Here is a 21979-nt window from a genome sequence, read left to right as displayed (position 1 = left end):
TTACAAGTATTTCCTTTACCCTTATACTGGCATTTTGAAATAGTTGATTTAGCCTGTGGTACCCTCACCTATTCTGAAAGTTTCTTGCCTTAGGTCCAAGCTATAGATAATCTGTGTAAACACAGCCAGCAGAAGAAATTATACTCCCAGTGGGGTATAGAAGAGATAAGGTCATAAAATGTTAATTTTCCATTGTTCACTCCAAGTATTGGTCTTTAGTTTACGGACACATGTATATTTACACAAGGTGATATAGTAATGAGATCTGATTATACCTACATTTATAAGATAAAGACACATGTATATGTACACAACATGTTAAAAGAATTATCATTGAGGAATAAAAGTACGTTTAATCCAGTACTAACAAGTCATAGCATCAATACGTTTATGGAATTGGTGTGCAATGATGTAGAAAAATTGAAATGTAAAACTGAAAGGAAGAATCTAAATGGTTATTCTAAAAATAAGAAATTAAAGGATTTACATTTAACAAAAAGGGAATGTAAAGCAATTAAAACTTTGAAAGATTGATACCGTATCTTACCCCTTCCCTCTACCTGATTGTCCTTTGATCCCCTCTTGATGAACCCTCACCCCCCCCCCCCTCCCTACCAACAACCCTTCTGCTCCACCGGCCTGGAAATAGTGAGGAACCAGTGGAATGAAGAGTTGAACAAGCTATACCAGGCATTTCCTTCCCTTAGTAAGGTTTAAGCCTTCGGGCTAATATGTAACACAACTATGCTGCTATATATACAGAATCTACTATAGCCAATACTTCTACCCCCGCACCATGAGTGTGTTTTACAGTATGTCAGGACAGATCTCCAAGGTAGGGGATACATCCTAGATGGAATAGAGGGGAACAGGTGGAAGATAGACTTGGTCAGGTGGCTCCCGACATAGACCTGTCGGGATTCCACTGGATCGAGAGACTATAGATATGACAAGTTAAGAGACCTTACACTTAAGTTAAAAGAGAAGGAAATAAAAGATAAAAACACTTTTTGTTAGGGTGCCTGCCAATTCGAGAGAAAGTTACTGTTGATGGCTCATTTCATTGTGGCTTATATACCAGATGGTTATCTTCTTTTTGTTTGTTTCCATATGTTTCTATTTGTATACAAAGGACACTCTCTGTGTATTCTAATGTCTCGAAGCTGTGATGTAATTTAAAAAGACATAATGTTTTGATATGCCTTTACGCAGTTCAATTTACCCTAATAAAAGGAAAAAAAGTTAAAAAAAAAAAAAAAAAACTTTGAAAGATAAATCTAAGGAGGTGACCATCAAGAAAGCTGACAAGGGTGGAGCCACCACAGTGGTTTTAGATAGAACATATTACATCAAAGAGATAGAAAGTCAGTTGGGGATAAGGAGACTTATAAGATACTAAACTCGAACCCTATTAATAACATATATATACAATAACCAAGAAACCCAATATTTTACACTGTACCAAAGGTACATAAGAATTTGGATAGACCACCAGGGAGACCAATAGTCTCTAGTGTTGACTCTGCATTTACAAATATTTCAATATTCTTAGATAAGTTGTTGCAACCTGAAGTTACACAGATATCTTCATACCTGAAGATAAGGTCATAAAATGTTAATTTTCCATTGTTCACTCCAAGTATTGGTCTTTAGTTTATGGACACATGTATATGTATACAAGGTGATATAGTAATGAGATCTGATTATACCTACATTTATAAGATAAAGACACATGTATATGTACACAACATGTTAAAAGAATTATCATTGAGGAATAAAAGTACGTTTAATCCAGTACTAACAAGTCATAGCATCAATACGTTTATGGAATTGGTGTGCAATGATGTAGAAAAATTGAAATGTAAAACTGAAAGGAAGAATCTAAATGGTTATTCTAAAAATAAGAAATTAAAGGATTTACATTTAACAAAAGGGGAATGTAAAGCAATTAAAACTTTTAAAGATTGATACCCTATCTTACCCCTTCCCTCTACCTGATTGTCCTTTGATCCCCTCTTGCTGAACCCTCACCCCCCCCCCTCCCTACCAACAACCCTTCTGCTCCACCGGCCTGGAAATAGTGAGGAACCAGTGGAATGAAGAGTTGAACAAGCTATACCAGGCATTTCCTTCCCTTAGTAAGGTTTAAGCCTTTGGGCTAATATGTAACGCAACTATGCTGCTATATATACAGAACCTACTATAGCCAACACTTCTACCCCCGCACCATGAGTGTGTTTTACAGTATGTCAGGACAGATCTCCAAGGTAGGGGATACATCCTAGATGGAATAGAGGGGAATAGGTGGAAGATAGACTTGGTCAGGTGGCTCCTGACATAGACCTGTCGGGATTCCACTGGATCGAGAGACTATAGATATGACAAGTTAAGAGACCTTACACTTAAATTAAAAGAGAAGGAAATAAAAGATAAAAACACTTTTTGTTAGGGTGCCTGCCAATTCGAGAGACAATTACTGTTGATGGCTCATTTCATTGTGGCTTATATACCAGATGGTTATCTTCTTTTTGTTTGTTTCCATATGTTTCTATTTGTATACAAAGGACACTCTCTGTGTATTCTAATGTCTCGAAGCTGTGATGTAATTTAAAGAGACATAATGTTTTGATATGCCTTTACGCAGTTCAATTTACCCTAATAAAAGGAAAAAAAGTTTAAAAAAAAAAAGAAAAAAAACTTTGAAAGATAAATCTAAGGAGGTGACCATCAAGAAAGCTGACAAGGGTGGAGCCACCACAGTGGTTTTAGATAGAACATATTACATCAAAGAGATAGAAAGTCAGTTGGGGGATAAGGAGACTTATAAGATACTAAACTCGAACCCTATTAATAACATATATATATACAATAACCAAGAAACCCAATCTTTTACACTGTACCAAAGGTACATAAGAATTTGGCTAGACCACCAGGAAGACCAATAGTCTCTAGTGTTGACTCTGCATTTACAAATATTTCAATATTCTTAGATAAGTTGTTGCAACCTGAAGTTACAGATATCTTCATACCTGAGGGATACAGGAGATTTTTTTTTAAGTAAAGCTAAGGAGCTGTGCTTTGAGTCTAGTAAATTCTTGTTGTATACCATGGATGTCAAGAGCCTGTATACGGCCATTAAACATGAAACAGGAATTGGGATAGTGAGAAAGATTTGTAAATTAAATAAAAAATGCTCAGAAGTACAAGTCGAGTTTATTGAAGATTTATTGAGTCTTATCCTCTATTGGAATCATTTTATTTTTCAAGATGATCGGTATATCCAAGTGAAAGGAACAGCTATGGGGATTAACGTTGCCCCATCATATGCCAACCTATTTATGAATGAGATAGAAGAAAGAGTCATCTATGAAAATGAGAAGTTCATATTACATGGAGCCACATGGTGGCGCTTCATCGATGACGTGTTTGGCATAAGGTGGGGTAACGTTGAGTCCCTGGAAGAGTTTGTAAAAGAGATTAAAGGAGCTGTTTGAGGTTTGGAATTTTCCATGGAGTACAGTGAGGAATCAGTCACTTTTTTAGACACCAGAGTAGTGAAAGAAGGGAACAAACTGGTGTTTGATTTGTATAATAAAGATACAGATAGGAACACAATGTTAAATTATGAGAGCTTTCACCCCAGAGGGCTAGTCAATTCTCAGCCAAAAAGTCAGCTATTAAGGGTTGACAGACTAGTCAGTGACATTAACACCAAGGAGTTAAGAATGAAAGCAATGCAACTGAAATTCCTCAATAGGGGTTATCCTGAAGATTTGGTTAGTAAGCATGCTTCAAATCTTAAGGAGAATAAATCAATTAAAAAGAAGGATATATCAGAAAACAGTTTGGATCTGGTCACACGGTTTAATCCCAATAGTCAGGAAATTTCACGCATAGTGAAAAGACACTGGCATATTTTGAAAGAGTGTAATAAGGATATGGAGATTTTTAATAATCCCCCACTGATGGCATACAAGAGAGTGAAAAATCTTAGAGATCAACTCACTAGTACAGATGTAGGGTCAAAGAAAAAAGAGAGACAGGTATTTTTGAACAAAAGAAATTTGGGATGTTTCCTCTGTCTAGGCTGCATGAGCTGTCATTCCATGATAAAGGGAAAATATTTCTTTCACCCTAGAAATGGGAAGAAATACGAGATAAAAGAATACTACACCTGTGAATCAACATATGTGATATACTTATAAAATGTTCCTGTTCCCTGATCTACATAGGGGAAACTACCCGTATGATCAGGGACAGGATTTGTCAATACCGGTCAAATATAAGGTGTAGAAATTTAGAAACCCCGGTGTCCTACCACTTCTTAAAATGTGGACATCAAATAAGCCAATTGAGATGGCAAATAATTGATAGTGTGAGTCCTCAAAGAAATTGAATAAATAGGGAAAAACTCCTAAAACAAAAGGAAATGTTTTGGAGTTAGGGAGTATGATACCTAAAGGGCTTAACAGAGAGTATGAGTGGTCAAGTTTCCTGTAGAGTGGTATTTGTTAGAGTTAAATTTTCCTATGATGTGATATATCTAATGAAAAAAGTGGTAACGAATATTACTAAGTTAAGGTTGAACAACTATAAATATGGCTGTGTAAGCAAACTAAATATAAAAATTTATAAGGTTCATTCTTTTATGTATTCTTGAGAATGTTTTTATTGCATGTAATAATTCGTTTTTGTCAGTAGATGGCAACAGAGCCACATTGTTTGGTGGTTGGCGCGAAACTGAATTCTTTTAAAAGGGTGTAACATGATACAATGTAACTAGCATGATTAAGAGTGATTACACTCGAAACGTCGCTGTTTTAATGTCTGTACCTTAACAGATAATAAAGTAATTTAAGAAGGACAGTGTTGTGGACATTTTGTATGTTATATTGTGACTGGGGGAATTTGGCTGAATCCCCGTCTTCACATGCACTAACTCCCAGTGTTGCTGTTTTGACATTACCCTATATTATTGTATATGTACACAATGTGATGAAGTAATGATATCTGATTATACCTACAGATATGATACAGACATATACATGTACACAATGTGATAAAGTAATGAGAACTGATTATACCTACAGATATAAGATAAATACATGTATATGTACACAATGTGATAATGTAATGAGATCTGATTATACCTACAGATATAAGATAGACATGTATATGTACACAATGTGATAATGTAATGAGATCTGATTATACCTACAGATAAAAGATAAAGACACATGTATATGTACACAGTGTGATACAGTAATGAGATCTGATTATACCTATATATATAAGGTAAAGACACATGTATATGTACACAATGTGATAAAGTAATGAGATCTGATTATACTTACAGATATAAGATAAAGACACATGTATATGTACACAATGTGATAAAGTAAAGAGATCTGATTATACCTACAGATATAAGATACAGACACATGTGTACACAATGTGATACAGTAATGAGATCTGATTATACCTACAGATATAAGATAAAGACATATGTATATGTACACAATGTGATAACATAATGAGATCTGATTATACCTACAAATATAAGATACAGACACATGTATATATACACAATGTGATACAGTAAGGAGATCTGATTATACCTACAGATATAAGATACAGACACATGTATATGTATACAATGTGATACAGTAATGAGATCTGATTATACCTACAGATATAAGATAAAGACACATGTATATGTACACAGTGTGATACAGTAATGAGATCTGATTATACCTACAGATATAAGATAAAGAAGCATGTATATGTACACATTGTGATAGAGTAATGAGATCTGATTATACCTACAGATATAAGATACAGACACATGTATATGTACACAATGTGATAAAGTAATGAGATCTGATTATACCTGCAGATATAAGATAAAGACACATGTATATGTACACAGTGTGATACAGTAATGAGATCTGATTATACCTACAGATATAAGATAAAGAAGCATGTATATGTACACAATGTGATAAAGTAATGAGATCTGATTATACCTACAGATAAAAGATAAAGACACATGTATATGTACACAGTGTGATACAGTAATGAGATCTGATTATACCTACAGATATAAGATAAATATACATGTATATGTACACAATGTGATACTGTAATGAGATTGGATTATACCTACAGATATAAGATAAAGACATGTATATGTACACAATGTGATAAAGTAATGAGATCTGGTTATACCTACAGATATAAGATACAGACACATGTATATGTACACAATGTGATAAAGTAATGAGATCTGATTATACCTACAGATATAAGATACAGACACATGTATATGTACACAATGTGATACAGTAATGAGATCTGATTATACCTACAGATATAAGATACAGACACATGTATATGTACACAATGTGATACAGTAATGAGATCTGATTATACCTACAGATATAAGATAAAGACACATGTATATGTACACAGTGTGATATAGTAATGAGATTTGATTATACCTACATATATAAGATACAGACACATGTATATGTACACAGTGTGATATAGTAATGAGATCTGATTATACCTACATATATAAGATACAGACACATGTATATGTACACAGTGTGATATAGTAATGAGATTTGATTATACCTACATATATAAGATACAGACACATGCAGATGTACACAGTGTGATATAGTAATGAGATCTGATTATACCTACAGATATAAGATACAGACACATGTAGATGTACACAGTGTGATATAGTAATGAGATCTGATTATACCTACATATATAAGATACAGACACATGTAGATGTACACAGTGTAATACAGTAACAAGATCTGATTATACCTACAGATATAAGATACAGACACATGTATATGTACACAATGTGATACAGTAATGAGATCTGATTATACCTATCTGTATAAGATACTGACACATGTATATGTACACAGTGTAATACCGTAATGAGATCTGATTATACCTACAGATATAAGATAAAGACACATGTATATGTACACAATGTGACACAGTAATGAGATCTGATTATACCTATCTGTATAAGATACAGACACATGTATATGTACACAATGTGATACAGTAATGAGATCTGATTATACCTATCTGTATAAGATACAGACACATGTATATGTACACAATGTGACACAGTAATGAGATCTGATTATACCTATCTGTATAAGATACAGACACATGTATATGTACACAATGTGACACAGTAATGAGATCTGATTATACCTATCTGTATAAGATACAGACACATGTAGATGTACACAATGTGATAAAGCAATGAGATCTGATTATACCTACAGATATAAGATAAAGACACATGTATATGTACACAATGTGATAATGTAATGAGATCTGATTATAGCTACAGATATAAGATACAGACACATGTATATGTACACAATGTGATACAGTAATGAGATCTGATTATACCTACAGATATAAGATAAATACTCATGTATATGTACACAATGTGACACAGTAATGACATTATATGGATAGTATGAGTTGGATAAAAAAACTTCAGCAATAAGAGGGTTAAAACAAAAATTTTATCAATGTGTATAAATAAATGTGCAGAACGAATTAGGAAAATAACAGAGGTTATAGCAATACAGTCTCTCTCACAACTGTTATGTTTCAATAGTCTGGAAGCAAATTACAGAAAAAGATACATTTGCTTGCTTAGTTATGTATTGACTAATACTTCTTGGCTCACTTCCCAAAATCTTAAAGTGAATGTAAACTTTAATGAATTAAAGCCCGGGATCAAATATAAGTCTTTATAAACTTTAAATAATTAAAGTGCCCCTGTTTTTAAGATTATTCTTTAAACCTGGGCTTTAATTCATTGGAAACAAAAAGAAAGCGCCTCATGGTGTGGATAACTCTAGACAGTTGAATGGCACAGTGATGGTTAACAAGTGAAATGGTACTCACAAGGAAAATGGCACTCTTATTAAAAGTAGTGCGAACAGGCAGGCTGACGTTTTCAGCAGTCAGTATGCTGGGGTTGAAGTGGTTTGTTCTGTCACAGCTCCAGCTGTCAGCTCTCCACGATCGACAACCAGGGCTCCTTCTATCTGCAAATGGCTGGTGCAGATTACCTCTGATAGATACGGTAACATCGTAAAAGCTGTAAACAGTTTGGGGAGGAAGCTACTGGTGTGATATCGGACACAATTGAGATGTGGTTCCCTTCTCCAGGCTAAAACAAGATGCTAGAAAACATACGGATAAAATAAAGTGGTATTTGAGCTTAAAACGCGTTTCTCGGCCGTAAGCTCCTGGCCATTTCATCAGGTTAATTACAAACAATGCCTGCTATGAGGCTTAAAAAAGGAAACAGCAGGTATGATTGGACAAAACCTGGACGAATAGTAGCATTTGTAACACAGTTGATACATTGTAGCAAATAAAATGCCTGACATTTGATACCCTTTGACATCATATTAAAAAGCAAGCATTCAGCATAATACATAATATAACAATAAAATGTTGAACCCTAAGTATTTGTAAAATAAGCATAAAAAAAGTATGTAATATAGAATTGTAACGAAACCTATCTGACTGACTAGAAAAAATTATTTAACTAATCGCTAAATGAGAAGCAAATTTGGGTGGCCCATACGGAAACTAATACTTAACCTAAACTTAAAGTGAAATATGCTTTTAGCTAATCGTTCCTGAAAATAGTCGGACATAAAATAGATTTTTGGTCTAGGTAAAATAATAAAATATAATAAAAAAGGAGGATGAGTGAATGGATCTTTGTTGTCGTTAGTTGAAAAATCTATGATAAAGTACAAATGTGATGTGCTTTAATATATTAACTCTTGTAATTGGTCTGATGAGTTAAAAAAAGAGAGTATTCGATCTGACGGTATCATAAAATATTGTAAAGAGAGAATATAGAGTTTATTTGTCCATATTAGTAGGGGGATCTAAAATAAAATAAAAAATTGTGATCTTACTTAAATGTGTATATTTTGATAAAAAGCGGAAGGAAGGGAATAAGGGGGAAGGGGAGGGACTTGGGAAAAAATAAATATGTGAAGTGGAGCAATTTGAACATATGAGGAAAGATATGTTAAATATATAAAAAAATATATAAATGAAAAACATAATAGAAGAAAAAGTGTAAAAGCTGTATTTGTTAATGGAATATATAAAAAATTTAATCTATTTGGCGTAATAAGGAATAGTGGGTCATTTTCTATGTCTAACTTCTGATAAGGTTAGAGTAGAAAAAAAAGGGGGGGGATAAAAAATAGTGAAAAACAATGATGTGCTTGAAATAAAAAATAGAATTAGTGATTTTTATACTTGTCTAAAATGTATGTTAATACACATGTAAGAACACAAGTGTATGGCAGAGAAAGCAATATATACATGCATGCAAAGTACATTTAAAAAAAATAAATTAGTATGATAATTGTGCATCTATGTGATCAGTGAGTCGCGTCCAAGAACCACTGTATTGAAAAGAAAACTGAAAACGTGAAAAAAAGGGGATGTTTAGTTGAAGGCTGCCAAATCTAAATTAGAATTTAGACCTGATGGAATCAAAAGTGTTCAGTTTGTGTATCCAGAAGGTCTCACGTTGTCTGAGTTGAATTAGTCTATTATAATCTGTAGAAGGGGGAATGTAATCTATTGGATACAATTTGAAAATGTCAGGTTTGCCATCATGTTTAGTGAGGCAATGTTCTGGTATACTATGTTTAATTTTGCTCTTTTTGCAATTGTGCCAATGTTCCCCCCCCCCCCCAACGATTCTAGCTTTTCTAGAGGTGCGGCCTATGTACTGGACCCCGCAAATGCATTCCAGAACATAGACCACAAAACTCGAATTGCAATTGAAAAATCTAGAAATTTCGAAAACCTCTCCATTGGAAAACAATTTAAAAGTTTTCTTACCTGATGTTATATATTTACAGGTGTTACATCTTTTTTTTTACCACACTTAAAAACACCTAAATGTGCCAAAAAAGAATTTGCTTTTTTCGTTTTGGACTTTAAATTAGAGTTTTTGTGTTTTAACTTTCTTACTGGGTGCTAATTTCCCTCTGAGTGTTGGAGCTCTAGTATACACAATTTTAGGATGTTCTCCTAATATGGATTTTAAAATGGGATCCCTACGGACAATATGCCAGTGTTTGTTTATAATTTGACAAATTTGCTTATAATTACTATTATATTGAGTGATGAACATTGGATCAGTAAATTCCTGCTCGTTAGTATTCTTGTTTGACTTATTTTTCTCTAGCAATATATTTCTATCAAGAAGTCTTGCTTTATTTAGGCAATGATCTAATAGGTTTTTTTGGGTAACCTTTATCTACAAATCTCTCATACATAATGAGACATTGTTGGTTGAAAGTATCAAGGTTTGTACAGTTGAGTCTAATTCTTTCAAATTGGCTGTAAGGTATATTTGACAGCCAACTTCTATGATGATGGAGGTATAAGACAAGCGGCCGCTCCAAACTCCCATGCCGGTCCGGACTGTGGCTCAGGGTGATGACGTCACAGACGCCGCCATAGTGATGGCAAAGTTAAACAGGAAGGTCATGCGGTGACTGGGTGCAGTGCCTAAGATTGGCAATGAATCGATTGCCACAATACAGCATATGAAAATAGAAAAGGCAGCACCAGCATTAAATTAAAAAAAACTCACTTTATTCTCTTACAGGCAAAACAGGTGTGACATGGAAAGAACGTCTGACGCGTTTCACGCCCCCTAGTGGCGTTTCATCAGAGACTACAGGTGTTCCTAAACATGGCCCTCTTATACTGGGACATATTAATTGCATATTTAACCCCTTAATGTGAAACAAACAAACATTAAAAGTATATGTATTTAACATAAAATATGCTACAGTGTACATTATCCAATATACATTAAAACTGAATTAAATAGAAAGAACAATTATTGTATTTTATTTTATTTGCAGAGCTATTTTGGAAAATGACCTTTAATCATGTTGGTATCTGAGTAATTAATTATTTCTCATATCCCCTATTCATAAATTCTGGGGAATTATATTTGATAAGTTTTTATAGATGTTATTATAAATATTATGATATATACAATATGGATCCACAACAGACAAGAACTATTTTTGATACTAAGATATATCTAGATAATTTTTATAATAAACTACATATTTGAGTAGGACATTTTTAAACAATTCTATACATATGGGACTAAAAGGTACTTGTCAAATTGCTACATGTTTCCTTCTTATAGTATCTTTTATCTTTTATTTATTATAACTATAGTAAGACAATCCTTATGCAAGATACTAGCTTTTTAATAGCTTTTTGATAGCTTTTTAATAGCTTTTTAATAATTATATGAAGTAGCTTATGTCCCATTCAAGGTTTAGGCCATCAGGAATTCTGGTTTTAAGTTGGTAAATCCAGTATAACTCCTTCCTGTCCAAAATTTTGTACCTATTCCCACCTCTGAAAGGGACCTTTGCCACATCAATAATTTTAACCCTAAAATTTTCTTCGTTAGTAAAATGAAATAGGTTAAAATGCCTTGCCACTGTGGAGTCTTTACAATAGTTTTTGATATCATTAGCATGTTCTCTTACCCTCACATTGACCTCCCTCGTCGTTTTTCCTACATATTGGATTTTGCAAAACTTGCATTCCAACAAATACACTGCAAATTTGGTTTTGCAGTTGGCATAAAATGAAATATTATACTCCTGTCCATCTACTGTAGATCTAAATGTAGTGGCCCTTTCCATAATATCACATGTCAAACATGTTCTTGCTCCGCATTTGAAACAGCCAGATTTCTTTAGCCAATTCTCTCCCCTATTAATAACACTACTCGTGACCATACTGGGAGCTAGCTTAGTAGCCAAAGTTACAGGCTTTTTGGACACAAACCTGCAGTTCGAAACATAATTTTGCAGAATATTATCACCACTTAATATTGACAAATTCTTCTTCAATATTCCAACTATATCAGAAAACTGATTGGTGTATTCTGTCGTAAAAACAATGCTGTTATCGAACTGCAGAGAAGAGTCTTTACTTCCCATGGTTAAAGTCCTCATTTTCAACAATCCTACATCATGTTTTGTCTTTTCCAATTTTATTGGATCATAGCCTCTGGCGGTCAATCTCTCAGTGAGTTCATCCGCCTTCTGGGAATATATATGAGCATCATTAGTATTCCTTCGTAGCCTGATGTATTGTCCCCTTGGAATTGCCTTAATCAGATGGGGGGGATGGCACGAGCTCGCATGTAGAATTTCCAACCTTTGAGGTTTTCAACCTCAAAGGTTGGAAATTTATTCAACCTTAACCCCCGTGGAATTCTAGATAATTCTACATAGTGCTCAAAAGCTTCAATGTCCCAGGTTAGTCGCAAGTCTGCCACTAATAATTTCTCCAAGGCTTTAAATTGTGACTCCATGCATGGGCTAAACCCTTCACATCTGTCTGCTGCAAACACACGTTTAATAAGTTCTTTCCTTGATTCAGCATTATATAATGAACTGGATAAAACTGTATTATCAAGATCCATGTCAACACTTGTGCCTAACTGCATATATGAAAAATGCAAAAAATGCTATACCAGTCACACGCATGCAGGAACAAAAAATAATAAATGTAATATGTCCCAAATACTTCATAAACACACTGAGTCCTTCCTTGCCCTTGATACACTGTTATTCTCCGCTTACAGGAAAATCTTTAGATACACTTTTTGACAAATATTCAAGAGATTCCCTTATTAGGTATGTAACATAAGACACCTTGATTTAAACAGATTCCATATATTAAGTGTACTCACTGTAACTTAAGACTGCTATGCAGCCACTTGACAGTACTTTATACTGAGCATTCACATTACTTTCCATTATTTCCTTTAGGCGTCATTGATGAGCCCTGGGATGATAACAACTTTCAGAATTTTATAAATTTTCTTGACAATAATGAGTTAAGCCTAAGGTTTGTGGGAAGTCATAGCAGCCGATGTATTGACTTTTTGGATATAACGTTGGAGGGGGTGGCAGAGACCGGAATGGTAGTGTCTAAAACTTTTCGTAAACCAACAGCTGGTAAGACCATTCTACATGCGAGCTCGTGCCATCCCCCCCATCTGATTAAGGCAATTCCAAGGGGACAATACATCAGGCTACGAAGGAATACTAATGATGCTCATATATATTCCCAGCAGGCGGATGAACTCACTGAGAGATTGACCGCCAGAGGCTATGATCCAATAAAATTGGAAAAGACAAAACATGATGTAGGATTGTTGAAAATGAGGACTTTAACCATGGGAAGTAAAGACTCTTCTCTGCAGTTCGATAACAGCATTGTTTTTACGACAGAATACACCAATCAGTTTTCTGATATAGTTGGAATATTGAAGAAGAATTTGTCAATATTAAGTGGTGATAATATTCTGCAAAATTATGTTTCGAACTGCAGGTTTGTGTCCAAAAAGCCTGTAACTTTTGCTACTAAGCTAGCTCCCAGTATGGTCACGAGTAGTGTTATTAATAGGGGAGAGAATTGGCTAAAGAAATCTGGCTGTTTCAAATGCGGAGCAAGAACATGTTTGACATGTGATATTATGGAAAGGGCCACTACATTTAGATCTACAGTAGATGGACAGGAGTATAATATTTCATTTTATGCCAACTGCAAAACCAAATTTGCAGTGTATTTGTTGGAATGCAAGTTTTGCAAAATCCAATATGTAGGAAAAACGACGAGGGAGGTCAATGTGAGGGTAAGAGAACATGCTAATGATATCAAAAACTATTGTAAAGACTCCACAGTGGCAAGGCATTTTAACCTATTTCATTTTACTAACGAAGAAAATTTTAGGGTTAAAATTATTGATGTGGCAAAGGTCCCTTTCAGAGGTGGGAATAGGTACAAAATTTTGGACAGGAAGGAGTTATACTGGATTTACCAACTTAAAACCAGAATTCCTGATGGCCTAAACCTTGAATGGGACATAAGCTACTTCATATAATTATTAAAAAGCTATTAAAAAGTTATCAAAAAGCTATTAAAAAGCTAGTATCTTGCATAAGGATTGTCTTACTATAGTTATAATAAATAAAAGATAAAAGATACTATAAGAAGGAAACATGTAGCAATTTGACAAGTGTATAGAATTTGTATAGAATTGTTTAAAAATTTCCTACTCAAATATGTAGTTTATTATAAAAATTATCTAGATATATCTTAGTATCAAAAATAGTTCTTGTCTGTTGTGGATCCATATTGTATATATCATAATATTTATAATAACATCTATAAAAACTTATCAAATATAATTCCCCAGAATTTATGAATAGGGGATATGAGAAATAATTAATTACTCAGATACCAACATGATTAAAGGTCATTTTCCAAAATAGCTCTGCAAATAAAATAAAATACAATAATTGTTCTTTCTATTTGATTCAGTTTTAATGGATATTGGATAATGTACACTGTAGCATATTTTATGTTAAATACTTAGGCCTAGATTTAGAGTTCGGCGGTAGCCGTGAAAACCAGCGTTAGAGGCTCCTAACGCTGGTTTTGGCCGCCCGCTGGTATTTGGAGTCAGTGATTAAAGGGTCTAACGCTCACTTTTCAGCCGCGACTTTTCCATACCGCAGATCCCCTTACGTCAATTGCGTATCCTATCTTTTCAATGGGATCTTTCTAATGCCGGTATTTAGAGTCTTGGCTGAAGTGAGCGTTAGAGCTCTAACGACAAAACTCCAGCCGCCTGAAAATAGCAGCAGTTAAGAGCTTTCTGGGCTAACGCCGGTTCATAAAGCTCTTAACTACTGTACCCTAAAGTACACTAACACCCATAAACTACCTATGTACCCCTAAACCGAGCTCCCCCCACATCGCCGACACTCGATTAAAAATTTTTAACCCCTAATCTGCCGACCGCCACCTACGTTATACTTATGTACCCCTAATCTGCTGCCCCTAACACCGCCGACCCCTAGATTATATTTATTAACCCCTAATCTGCCCCCCTCAACGTCGCCGACACCTGCCTACACTTATTAACCCCTAATCTGCCGAGCGGACCTGAGCGCTACTATAATAAAGTTATTAACCCCTAATCCGCCTCACTAACCCTATCATAAATAGTATTAACCCCTAATCTGCCCTCCCTAACATCGCCGACACCTACCTTCAATTATTAACCCCTAATCTGATGACCGGAGCTCACCGCTATTCTAATAAATGGATTAACCCCTAAAGCTAAGTCTAATCCTAACACTAACACCCCCCTAAATTAAATATAATTTAAATCTAACGAAATTAATTATCTCTTATTAAATAAATTAATCCTATTTAAAGCTAAATACTTACCTGTAAAATAAATCCTAATATAGCTACAATATAAATTATAATTATATTATAGCTATTTTAGGATTAATATTTATTTTACAGGCAACTTGGTAATTATTTTAACCAGGTACAATAGCTATTTAATAGTTACCTAGTTAAAATAATAACAAATTTACCTGTAAAATAAATCCTAACCTAAGATATAATTAAACCTAACACTACACTATCAATAAATTAATTAAATAAACTACCTACAATTACCTACAATTAACCTAACACTACACTATCAATAAATTACTTAAACACAATTCCTACAAATAAATACAATTAAATAAACTAGCTAAAGTACAAAAAATAAAAAAGAACTAATTTACAAAAAATAAAAAAATATTTACAAACATAAGACAAATATTACAATTTTAAACTAATTACACCTACTCTAAGCCCCCTAATAAAATAACAAAGCCCCCCAAAATAAAAAATTCCCTACCCTATATTAAAAAAGTTAAAAGCTCTTTTACCTTACCAGCCCTGAACAGGGCCCTTTGCGGGGCATGCCCCAAGAATTTCAGCTCTTTTGCCTGTAAAAAAAAACATACAATACCCCCCCCCAACATTACAACCCACCACCCACATACCCCTAATCTAACCCAAACCCCCCTTAAATAAACCTAACACTAAGCCCCTGAAGATCTTCCTACCTTGTCTTCACCATCCAGGTTCACCGATCCGTCCTGAAGAGCTCCTCCGATGTCCTGATCCAAGCCCAAGCGGGGGGCTGAAGAGGTCCATGATCCGGTCAAAGTCTTCATCCAAGCGGGGCAGAAGAGGATCTTCCATCCGATTGAAGTCATCATCCAGGCGGCATCTTCTATGGTCTTCCATCCGGAGCGAAGCGGCAGGATCCTGAAGACCTCCAGCGCGGAACATCCATCCGGCCCGACGACTGAACGACGAATGACTGTTCCTTTAAGGGACGTCATCCAAGATGGCGTCCCTCGAATTCCGATTGGCTGATAGGATTCTATCAGCCAATCGGAATTAAGGTAGGAATTTTCTGATTGGCTGATGGAATCAGCCAATCAGAATCAAGTTCAATCCGATTGGCTGATCCAATCAGCCAATCAGATTGAGCTCGCATTCTATTGGCTGTTCCGATCAGCCAATAGAATGCGAGCTCAATCTGATTGGATCAGCCAATCGGATTGAACTTGATTCTGATTGGCTGATTCCATCAGCCAATCAGAAAATTCCTACCTTAATTCCGATTGGCTGATAGAATCCTATCAGCCAATCGGAATTCGAGGGACACCATCTTGGATGACGTCCCTTAAAGGAACAGTCATTCGTCGTTCAGTCGTCGGGCCGGATGGATGTTCCGCGCTGGAGGTCTTCAGGATCCTGCCGCTTCGCTCCGGATGGAAGACCATAGAAGATGCCGCCTGGATGATGACTTCAATCGGATGGAAGATCCTCTTCTGCCCCGCTTGGATGAAGACTTTGACCGGATCATGGACCTCTTCAGCCCCCCGCTTGGGCTTGGATCAGGACATCGGAGGAGCTCTTCAGGACGGATCGGTGAACCTGGATGGTGAAGACAAGGTAGGAAGATCTTCAGGGGCTTAGTGTTAGGTTTATTTAAGGGGGGTTTGGGTTAGATTAGGGGTATGTGGATGGTGGGTTGTAATGTTGGGGGGGGGTATTGTATGGTTTTTTTTACAGGCAAAAGAGCTGAAATTCTTGGGGCATGCCCCGCAAAGGGCCCTGTTCAGGGCTGGTAAGGTAAAAGAGCTTTTAACTTTTTTAATTTAGAATAGGGTAGGGAATTTTTTATTTTGGGGGGCTTTGTTATTTTATTAGGGGGCTTAGAGTAAGTGTAATTAGTTTAAAATTGTTGTAATATTTGTCTTATGTTTGTAAATATTTTTTTATTTTTTGTAACTTAGTTCTTTTTTATTTTTTGTACTTTAGCTAGTTTATTTAATTGTATTTATTTGTAGGAATTGTGTTTAAGTAATTTATTGATAGTGTAGTGTTAGGTTAATTGTAGGTAATTGTAGGTAGTTTATTTAATTAATTTATTGATCGTGTAGTGTTAGGTTTAATTATATCTTAGGTTAGGATTTATTTTACAGGTAAATTTGTTATTATTTTAACTAGGTAACTATTAAATAGCTATTGTACCTGGTTAAAATAATTACCAAGTTGCCTGTAAAATAAATATTAATCCTAAAATAGCTATAATATAATTATTATTTATTTTGTAGCTATATTAGGATTTATTTTACAGGTAAGTATTTAGCTTTAAATAGGATTAATTTATTTAATAAGAGTTAATTTATTTCGTTAGATTTAAATTATATTTAACTTAGGGGGGTGTTAGTGTTAGGGTTAGACTTAGCTTTAGGGGTTAATACATTTATTAGAATAGCGGTGAGCTCCGGTCGGCAGATTAGGGGTTAATAATTGAAGTTAGGTGTCGGCGATGTTAGGGAGGGCAGATTAGGGGTTAATACTATTTATGATAGGGTTAGTGAGGCGGATTAGGGGTTAATAACTTTATTATAGTAGCGCTCAGGTCCGCTCGGCAGATTAGGGGTTAATAAGTGTAGGCAGGTGTCGGCGACGTTGTGGGGGGCAGATTAGGGGTTAATAAATATAATCTAGGGGTCGGCGGTGTTAGGGGCAGCAGATTAGGGGTACATAGGGATAACGTAGGTTGCGGCGGTTTACGGAGCGGCAGATTAGGGGTTAAAAAAATATGCAGGGGTCAGCGATAGCGGGGGCGGCAGATTAGGGGTTAATAAGTGTAAGGTTAGGGGTGTTTAGACCCGGGGTACATGTTAGAGTGTTAGGTGCAGACGTAGGAAGTGTTTCCCCATAGGAAACAATGGGGCTGCGTTAGGAGCTGAACGCTGCTTTTTTGCAGGTGTTAGGTTTTTTTTCAGCTCAAGCAGCCCCATTGTTTCCTATGGGGGAATCGTGCACGAGCACGTTTTTGAGGCTGGCCGCGTCCGTAAGCAACTCTGGTATCGAGAGTTGCATTTGCGGTAAAAATGCTCTACGCTCCTTTTTTGGAGCCTAACGCAGCATTTGTTTGAACTCTCGATACCAGAGTTAAATTTATGGTGCGGCCAGAAAAAAGCCCGCGGAGCGTTAACAGCCCTTCTACCGCAAAACTCCAAATCTAGGCCATATACTTTTAATGTTTGTTTGTTTCACATTAAGGGGTTAAATATGCAATTAATATGTCCCAGTATAAGAGGGCCATGTTTAGGAACACCTGTAGTCTCTGATGAAACGCCACTAGGGGGCGTGAAACGCGTCAGACGTTCTTTCCATGTCACACCTGTTTTGCCTGTAAGAGAATAAAGTGAGTTTTTTTTAATTTAATGCTGGTGCTGCCTTTTCTATTTTCAACTTCTATGATGATTGCTGGTGTAGTTTAAATAACTATTACTGTCAACTTTTTTGAAAAATGTTTTTGAACAATAATTTCCTTCAAAATCCCAACTCAAAGTGAGATCCAAAAAGTCTATTGATTTTTCTTGTACAGTCGCTGTAAATGAGAGACCCATTTCATTCTGATTGATAGAAGCAATAAAAGAGAAGGCTGATGTTTGATCGCCCCTCCAAAAAAAAATGAAATCATCTATATTACTTACAGACAAAAGGAACGGCCATGTGCACCAAATACGCTCCCAGTTTTGCTAATTTTGTTTATGGGCATATTTGAGGAAACGTACATCTACAATTCCTCAGCTGGGGCGAGTCTGGTGTTCTATGGCCGTTATATAGATGATCTCATCTTTATTTGGAGGGGCGATCAAACATCAGCCCTCTCTTTTATTGCTTCTATCAATCAGAATGAAATGGGTCTCTCATTTACAGCGACTGTACAAGAAAAATCAATAGACCTTTTTGGATCTCACTTTGAGTTGGGATTTTGAAGGAAATTTTGGTTCAAAAACATTTTTCAAAAAAGTTGACAGTAATAGTTATTTAAACTACACCAGCAATCATCATAGAAGTTGGCTGTCAAATATACCTTACAGCCAATTTGAAAGAATTAGACGCAACTGTACAAACCTTGATACTTTCAACCAACTATGTCTCATTATATATGAGAGATTTGTAGATAAAGGTTACCCAAAAAAACCTATTAGATCATTGCCTAAATAAAGCAAGACTTCTTGATAGAAATATACTGCTAAAGAAAAATAAGTCAAACAAGAATACTAACGAGCAGGAATTTACTGATCCAATGTTCATCACTCAATATAATAGTAATTATAAGCAAATTTGTCAAATTATAAACAAATACTGGCATATTGTCCGTAGGGATCCCATTTTAAAATCCATATTAGGAGAACATCCTAAAATTGTGTATACTAGAGCTCCAACACTCAGAGGGAAATTAGCACCCAGTAAGAAAGTTAAACACAAAAACTCTAATTTAAAGTCCAAAACAAAAAAAGCAAATCCTTTTTTGGCACATTTAGGTGTTTTTAAGTGTGGTAAAAAAAGATGTAACACCTGTAAATATATAACATCAGGTAAGAAAACTTTTAAATTGTTTTCCAATGGAGAGGTTTTCGAAATTTCTAGATTTTTCAATTGCAATTCGAGTTTTGTGGTCTATGTTCTGGAATGCATTTGTGGGGTCCAGTACGTAGGCCGCACCTCTAGAAAAGCTAGAATCATTGGGGGGAACATTGGCGCAATTGCAAAAAGAACAAAATTAAACATAGTATACCAGAACATTGTCTAACTATACATGATGGCAAACCTGACATTTTCAAATTGTATCCAATAGATTACTTTCCCCCTTCTACAGATTATAATAGACTAATTCAACTCAGACAACGTGAGACCTTCTGGATACACAAACTGAACACTTTGTTTCCATCAGGTCTAAATTCTAATTTAGATTTGGCAGCCTTCAACTAAACATCCCCTTTTTTACGTTTTCATTTTTCTTTTCAATCCAGTGGTTCTTGGACGTGACTCATTGTTCACATAGATGCACAATTATCATACCAATTTATTTTTTTTAAATGTACTTTGTATACACGTATATATTGCTTTCTCTGCCATACACTTGTGTTCTTACATGTGTATTAACATACATTTTAGACAAGTATAAAAATCACTAATTCTATTTTTTATTTCAAGCACATCATTGTTTTTCACTATTTTTTATCCCCCCTTTTTTTTTTTTTCTACTCTAACCTTATCAGAAGTTAGACATAGAAAATGACCCACTATTCCTTATTACTCCAAATAGATTACATTTTTTATATATTCCATTAACAAATACATCTTTTACACTTTTTTCTTCTATTATGTTTTTCATTTATATATTTTTTTATATATTTAACATATCTTTCCTCATATGTTCAAATTGCTCCACTTCACATATTTATTTTTTCCCAAGTCCCTTCCCTTCCCCCCTTATTCCCTTCCTTCCCCTTTTTATCAAAATATACACATTTAAGTAAGATCCCAATTTTTTATTTTATTTTAGATCCCCCTACTAATATGGACAAATAAACTCTATATTCTCTCTTTACAATATTTTATGATACCGTCAGATCGAATACTCTCTTTTTTTAACTCATCATACCAATTACAAGAGCTAATATCTTAAAGCACATCACATTTGGACTTTATCATAGATTTTTCAACTAACGACAACAAAGATCCATTCACTCATCCTCCTTTTTTTATTATATTTTATTATTTTACCTAGACCAAAAATCTATTTTATGTCTATCCGACTATTTTCAGGAACGATTAGCTAAAAGCATATTTCACTTTAAGTTTAGGTTCAGTATTAGTTTCCGTATGGGCCACCCAAATTTGCTTCTCATTTAGCGATTAGTTAAATAATTTTTTCTAGTCAGTCAGATAGGTTTCGTTACAATTCTATATTACATACTTTTTTTATGCTTATTTTACAAATACTTAGGGTTCAACATTTTATTGTTATATTATGTATTATGCTGAATGCTTGCTTTTTAATATGATGTCAAAGGGTTCCAATTGTCAGGCATTTTATTTGCTACAATGTATCAACTGTGTTACAAATGCTACTATTCGTCCAGGTTTTGTCCAATCATACCCGCTGTTTCCTTTTTTAAGCCTCATAGCAGGCATTGTTTGTAATTAACCTGATGAAACAGCCAGGAGCTTACGGCCGAGAAACGCGTTTTAAGCTCAAATAAATACCACTTTATTTTATCCGGATGTTTTCTAGCATCTTGTTTTAGCCTGGAGAAGGGAACCACATCTCAATTGTGGCCGATATCACACCAGTAGCTTCCTCCCCAAACTGTTTACAGCTTTTACGGTGTTACCGTATCTATCAGAAGTAATCTGCACCAGCCATTTGCAGATAGAAGGAGCCCTGGTTGTCGATCGTGGAGAGCTGACAGCTGGAGCTGTGACAGATCAAACCACTTCAACCCCAGCGTACTGACTGCTGAAAATGCCAGCCTGCCTGTTTGCACTACTTTTAATAAGAGTACCATTTTCCTTGTGTGTACCATTTCACTTGTTAACCGTCACTGTGCCATTCAACTGTTTTTAAAGTTATCTACACCAT

General features: G+C 35.2%; 1 protein-coding gene across 2 annotated transcripts in view; it reads left to right on the top strand.

Moving 5' to 3' along the window:
- LOC128666876 (cytochrome P450 2F3) overlaps window positions 1–21979 on the top strand; it is a 93055-nt gene that overhangs the window by 27601 nt on the left and 43475 nt on the right. The gene's annotated exons all lie outside the window — the stretch shown is intronic.

Source organism: Bombina bombina, chromosome 7 (assembly GCF_027579735.1).
Source record: "Bombina bombina isolate aBomBom1 chromosome 7, aBomBom1.pri, whole genome shotgun sequence".
NCBI classification, from domain to species: domain Eukaryota; kingdom Metazoa; phylum Chordata; class Amphibia; order Anura; family Bombinatoridae; genus Bombina; species Bombina bombina.
The sequence above is the reverse complement of the archived record's forward strand: the minus strand, read 5'-3'. Positions and strand labels throughout refer to the sequence as shown.